The sequence below is a fragment of the Crinia signifera genome, chromosome 4 (assembly GCF_055691185.1).
Source record: "Crinia signifera chromosome 4, ASM5569118v1, whole genome shotgun sequence".
Taxonomy (NCBI): Eukaryota; Metazoa; Chordata; class Amphibia; order Anura; family Myobatrachidae; genus Crinia; species Crinia signifera.
This window is the reverse complement of record NC_139220.1, coordinates 196,891,681-196,899,258: the sequence shown is the minus strand read 5'-3', so window position 1 is coordinate 196,899,258 and position 7,578 is coordinate 196,891,681.

Here is a 7,578-nt window from a genome sequence, read left to right as displayed (position 1 = left end):
TGATGCCCACTAAGTCACATACCATAATGCCTATTACACATATTGCCGCACACTGTGATGCCCATTAAATATTATGCAACACACCATGATGCCCATTACATATTACATCACAAACCGCAATGGCTATTACATATTATGCCACATTAGTACCGCGGTACTTGTTTCCTAGCAGGGCGCCCAGTGCCCTATTTGCATACAGGGCTATTCTTCTTACTAAAATCGCATCGCATGGGCCATTTTAGTGCCGTGCCATGCGATGCGATGCAATTTTTTTAATGTAATTTATTCACTGCTCTGTTGGCCCGAGGGGATCGCACCGCATCGCACCTCTCGCAAAATTGCATGACATTTTATACAGATGTATCGGGTCTTGTCTTTGCTGGAGATCCGCATTACTGTCCGCCACCCGAGGAGGCTGTGGGGGGGGTGCGGTCGCCCGGTGTGGGCACCGGGCGACCGAGGGCAGCACCGTCGGAAGGGGACGCGCGCGCACCTCGTGTGCGCGCGTCCCCTTCCGGCATACAGATGGCGGGGGGCAGGGTATGGCGATGGCGACGCCATCCCCTGCAAAGATGAGACCCATTACATCTGTAGGGTGCGATGCCATGCCATTAGCTATACACAAGGTTTTAGTCACGAGCAAATGCGGGAGGGCGCAATCCACTGAGATGACATTGCTTCAGTGTTTACTCAATTTTACACACATCACATGCAATTTCAGGAATATTGACAATTAGTTACCGTTTCAGCTGTGTTTAAATTGATTGGCTGATGCGTTATCACCTTGCACTTCATCACTTTACCAGGCTTAATATATCTACCCCATTGATTCATATGTATGATTCTAAAGGCCCCCATACACTAGCCGATTTTGGTCAGATTTCAGCCAGATCAGTCGGATCTGGCCGAAATCGGACCAAAATCGGCTAGTTTTGATGTCCCCTCAGATCCGATGCGCGGTCCCGTGCGCATCGGATCTGCATCGGGTGGTCGGACCTGCTGCACGTCCGACCACCCGACTTGGGACCTAGTGGGGCGGCGCGGCGGTGGAGGGAGCAGGGGGGGCTGGGGACGCTGCGGGGGACACAGGCGGCATAGAGCCGGGCAGGGGAAGCCGGCCGGGAGCTGTCAGTAATGAATAAAAAAAAAAAGCCCATACAATGAATGGGCGGCCTGTGATTGGCTGAGCGCTCTCTCAGCCAGTCAGCAATTGGCTGAGAGAGCGCTCAGCAGCCAATCACAGGCTGCCCATTCATTGTATGGGCTTTTTTTTTTTATTCATTACTGACAGCTCCCGGCCGGCTCCCCCTGCCCGGCTCTTTGCCGCCTGTGTCCCCCGAGGCGTCCCCAGCCCCCCCTGCTCCCTCTACCGCCTCGCACAGACGCTGTCCCCCGCAGCGTCCCCAGCAGCGGGGGACACAGACGTGTCCCCCGCAGCGTCCCCAGCCCCCCCTGCTGCCTCTACCGCCTCGCACAGACGCTGTCCCCCGCAGCGTCCCCAGCAGCGGGGGACACAGACGTGTCCCCCGCAGCGTCCCCAGCCCCCCCTGCTGCCTCTACCGCCTCGCACAGACGCTGTCCCCCGCAGCGTCCCCAGCAGCGGGGGACACAGACGTGTCCCCCGCCCCCCTGCTCCCACCTCTGTAGCCCCCCCCCCCCTGCTCCCCGGGTTTTTTACATGTGATAAATCAAGACGATTTATCACATGTAAAAAATGGCACATCAAGTGCCAATCTAATCAAGCTCCCCCGGGGAGCAGCCGGGGAAGCTCAGGGGGAAGTCGGGGGCGACTTGTCCTAAAGACAAGTCGCCCTAGTGTATGGGGGCCATTAGTCTACAAGCCAACAATGAGGTTATAAACTATACAGTATGATTTGTTCCTTTGCCTTTTGAAGAGGTTTTTGTAATATATTTTAAGTATATGTTTTCTGTACTTGAATGCAGATTTTAGCCTCATGGTGTTATTTCTTTATGTCATAATAAATATGCAGTGTGTACCCCTGTGTCACTGAATATGTACTACAGACATATCACAAGTGTGAGTAGTGAAATATAAAATTGAAAAGTGGAGTTATTTTTAGATGACCTACTAGTGACTTTAGCATTCTCAAATAATGTTGCTTCATACTTCAGTGGCATTTTATTTTCATACCTGTCTACAATTGTATCTAATACATAAAAGAAAATATTTAATGACAAGTTCACCTGCGCTCTTTGCTATGGATGTGGTTCAAAAGGTTGACAGTGTCCTGGTCGAGCACAATTGGTTGACATGTACAAATTAGACCGGAAAAAGGTAGACACTGAAATGGTCGACACTCGAAAAGATGGGGGAAATGTAATAGGATGAGAGATTCAGAAAGTGAGAGATTTGGTAAGAAATCTCCAGCTTTTATAAACCGGCAATCATTTACACTGCAAAACCAGTTTGATTTTACAGTGTAAATGATTGCCGCTGGAGATTTCTTACCAAATCTCTCATTTTCTGAATCTCTCATCCTACTAAATTTTACCCAATTTGATTTTATGTTTTTAGGTACCAAATTGTAGGTTTGAGAACAGGATACCCCAGTTAAGTGTTCTACATCCCCCTGTAGGGCACGATTCACTTGCCATGCTTCAGGCCGGGTGCTTCTCATCATTACTGTTCCAATCATACTCCATGTGGGTGGCAAAAATGAAGAAAAAAAACTTATGTCGACCATTTCAACCTGCTGGCTATGTTAAAGTATGAAAAATGCTAAACATTCCAAAAACTTGACCTTTTGACCATGCCAACCATATGGTGTTGACCTATTGACTGTCGACCTACAGTATCATCATGATACTCTTTCCTATTTAGATTCGGTGAAGCGGTAATGCAGTTGTACTAAGCTTCTTTAGAAATTGACTTGTATGTTTTAAGGAATGCATAAGGCTGGTCGGCGGTTAAGTTAGACCGACACTGGCATCCCAATGGTGCTTAGTAAGTATACTTACCCTCTCCTTCTACACCCCTAACCCTCCCTACCAAATGCTTAACCCTGGCTGCACCCACCCTTGCAGTCTAACACTAATGATAGTACCTAGCCCTAACATAAACTCCATTAGTGCCTCATCCCCCGCTTTTAGTGCCCAACCCTCCCTCTATACAGGCTAACCCTCCATGCCCCCCCCCCCCCCCCCCAGTGTCTAAACCCCTACCCTTACTGGTCTAATTCTAACAGTCCCTGGCATGCTTGTGATCAGGATGCCGTCTGTCAGGATTCTGGAGTCTGCATTTCCAGGGCACTTTAGAGAGGCGAGCCCCCTTGCACTTTTCATTACTGGCCGCAAACTGCATGGGAGAATATTACACTGTCAAAACACAGAGTAAAGGCAGTATAAACTTGGTCAATGGGTAACTGCAGGGGATGTGTATATATATATATATATATATATATATATATATATATATACACACATACCACATGAAAAGCCTGTGTTTGTCCCTCTGCACCTTACTCTGTAGGAGACCTCACAGTCCCAGTGCTGTCTTTGATTAAAAACCCTCCCATGACTAGGCTGCTGCTGCTGTTCTCCATGGGCCTGAGAAGCATGTAATGAGCTCCACCAATCAGAGCTCAGCACAAACATCTTAGCCTCTGCCCTCTGGTGCAAAGTGTCATGGGACTTAGTCAACTCCAAGTAATGCACTGCACAATTGTGAAATTAATCATTGTCACATTGGCAGATAGGTGAAGCTGCAGCACTATGGGGTACTAAGATACATCAAGTAGCAATTAACAGGTAAAAGCAGGGCCGGATTATAATGGGGGCACAAGGGGTCAGTACCCATGGGCCCCCTGTGGTTGGCATGTATTTAAAAAAATATTATTTTTTTAGCTAAGGATTTTGTGCATGGGAGTGGGGCTCCCATGCACAAAATCTTTAGCTAAAATAATAAAAAAAAATATATATATATATATATATATATTTTTGAAATACATGCCAACCACAGGGGGCCATGGGGTACTGACCCCTTGTGCCCCCATTATAATCCGGCCCTGCTTTTACCTGTTAATTGCTACTTGATGTATCATTTGATTCTTGAGTGCTAGTATATACTCTATTTATTGGTGTACAGGCAGCAATAGATTGCCCAGGCCACAGCAATATACTAATTTTCTGTTTATATCCAGAAACTTATTGCTTACCCCCAGGGGTTAAAGAGAAGGGGAACAGGGTGGAACTGTGTTCCACCACCTCTAATGGTGAGGTGGAACATTTTAACCTCCACATTCGCCCTGCACAGCAATACTCGCAGAAAATAGGTGGCATAGGGAAATGAGTTCCCCCACCTCTGCATGACCACTTTAAGCCCTGCTTACCCCTGTACAAGGATACATTTGTTATTATTGAGAATGAAACATGAGGGGTACCACCTTACATATCGATATTTGTATGACCACTGGTCTGGTCCTTAGGAGAGAACCCAGGTACCTGTCAAATATAAAGAGTGCCGGTACATGGAAACAGGACTTTAGAGTAATTCATTTTAAATTATACAAAATTACTTACTATTTTTTTCTTCATCTTGACTATAGATGGCGCTGCTGGACAAGACACATGTTACTATTGTGCAAACTTGGCACTAGTTACTCTGCTACCACTCCTTATCAGCAGCAGATATACTATAGCTATGAAGTGTGATATTAATGGTCTTTAAACTGCATGTTTTCTCACTCCCTGTCTGTCTGTCTCTCTCTCTCTCTCGCGCTAACCCCCCCTCCACCATTCCCAATCTGGAAAGGATGGCAAGTGCCTGCATTTTACCCTGACCCCCAGACCTCCCGTGCGTCCGTGGCAGTTCTGGAGGGGCAAAAATTACATGAATTGTGTCATTTCGGGTAATTTTAGCCCCGCCCCCTCTCCATTGAGCCGCGAATCACGGGATTTGGTTGCAATGGGACATGGCCTAATAATGTCATCATCCGCTCTGCCCCCTGAACTGCAGCTTAGTGCCTCCTCTCCAGGTATCTCCCGGAGAGGAGCACACAAAAAGTAGGCAAGCATGCTGTGATCACTTCTGTTTTGCTCTGCTAAAGCAACCGGTAATCACTGAATAGATGCATTGACATGCAAAGCAGGGAAGTGAACTGGGGGCTAGCCAGGTGCTTGAGGAGAGATGGGCACTTCCCAAAAGTGACGATTACAAGGGGTTGAGCAGCGAGACCCTGCCTAAGTGCAGTAAATGACTGTGTCTAACTGAATTCACCCTTAGGGCCTTATTCTGGTTCGCTCTTAGAGGCAAATTCCTTTTCGAATGGACAAAACCATGTGCACTGCAGGGGGGCAGATGTAACATGTGCATAGAGAATTCGATTTGGGTGAGTTATTTTGTTTCTGTGCAAGGAAAATACTGGTTGCTTTATTTCTACACTGCAATATAGATCTCACTTTGAAGAAAAACCCCACCCAAATCTAATTCTCTCTGCACATGTTATATCTACCCCACCTGCAGTGAACATGTTTTTGTCCATGTGAGAAGGAATTTGAACCAGAATAAGGCCCATACTGTATAGAAAAAGAACATACCTTTATTCAAAAATAAAGTTGTTTTGAGAAATGTTGTCATAGAACAGAAAGGTCAATGAAAATTAGGTATATCATTGGTATTTTTTGTGGAACCACCTACTGGCCATAAGGTATGCCACGTATCTTTAGAAATATGAAAGGAGAAAAGGGTTTTGAAGGTTGAATTCAAGAAACCGGTATACTGACTGTGAGAGAAAATATTGAAGCATTGTATTGTACTGAAATCATATACCATGTAAAAAAGATAATAACTGGTGCTCTGAAGAGTTATGACAACAGGAAAACCAAGTTATAAGAAACAGAAAATTATAGTGGCTGGGGCACTCTTACAGTAATTAAAACTTCCTGTGTCACATGTCTCCATTGCAAACGCATTGCATCCCCACAGTTATAACATTGTCTGTACAGGTTGAGTATCCTTTATCCAAAATGCTCGGGAGAATTTTGGATAACGGATTATTCCATATTTCGGAATATTTTAATATTTCAATGATTTATTTTGAGGTATCTTACATGTATGCTGTATAAACACATAAACCACATAAAATACACACAAATATATATTATTTATGCATAAAACAAGGTTTCAAAACATGAAACAAAATTTGGGTACAATCTGAGGTACTGAATTTGATGGCAAGCAATAATTTTGTTGCACATATTTAGTGGCAGTTACATATCATGTCACCAATAGTGCTGTTACAGATGTCCCAGTGGTGTAACTATAAAACCAGCCCTACCCGCTGGCAGGCAGACGCCCCCCCCCCCCCCTGGAATTTTGGCCTGCAGCCCCCCGCCCTCCTGCCCTGCCTTTACCCCTGCTCCTGGCCCCGCTGCCAGGACCCGCAGATCTACGTGTCTGCGGTCCCGGGAATTCTCCTAATGAAAAATGATCTTCATAAACATAGCTGCCCTAATAGCAGACCATAAGGTTTCTGCTGTAAGGGGGCGGACATTTAGTGAAGGAAATTTTTCATTAGGGCAGAACAGAAGACACTAGCAGCGCAAGGACTGGCTCAGAAAAGTAGATCTCTGGGTCCCAGCAACAGTGATCAGGGGTGGGGGGTGGGTGGGAGGTAAACAGGTCCCATTGGCAGTGCTGCACAGCAATAGCCCCGGAGACTCCCAGCACCCTCACCTACTCAGCAACTCCCTGCCGCAGCGGGGTCTGCGGTGCTATAGTTATGCCACTGAGATGTCCCCAGTAAGTTTTCCGCAAATATGTATGGTTTTCGGAATAATTCAGATAGCGAATATTCGGATAAGGGATACTCAACCTATATTACTTTTGTGTGTATTACTTTAGTCCAATCAATCACTGCCGCCAATGCATTTCGAGCATCAGGTGCTCTTCTTCCAGGGCACCTTGCCCTAGAAGAAGAATACCTGATGCTCGAAACGCGTCGACCTTGCCCTGGAAGAGCACCTGATGCTCGAAACATGTTGGCGGTAGTGACTGATTGGACTTCCTTTGGGTGAACCTACCAAGTGCTAAGGTATTTGGGGCCACTGCAGGGTGCACTTCTGGACTGCATCCCTGCCACTTAACATCCCTTGCTGGCTCCAAATACCCGTAGGGGTAAGAACTTATCCCATCCTTTTAGAGAATATAATTTTTTTCATGTTATTTGCAAAATAAATTTGTATACATTTTTAACTCTATCTCTGGCGCCTGGTAATATTATCACACCAACCCATCTTCTACTTATGCCTAAGGTCTGAGGGAGACCTTAAGTCAGGCATTCCCAACCCCGGTCCTCAAGGCACACCAGCAGTGCAGGTTTTTGTGGTATCCAGGCTTCAGCACAGATGGTTTGATCAGAATCACTTAGGTACTAATTAAGTCACCTGTGCTCAAGCCTGGATATCACTAAAACCGGCACTGTTTGGTGTGCCCTGAGGACCGTGGTTGGGAATGCCTGCCTTAAGTGATAATTAAAAGGCAGCCAAAGAAGGAGCGCAGGACACTCGCAGCTTAAAACCACCATTTTAGTCAACATATCATTGTATATTTTCCCCAGT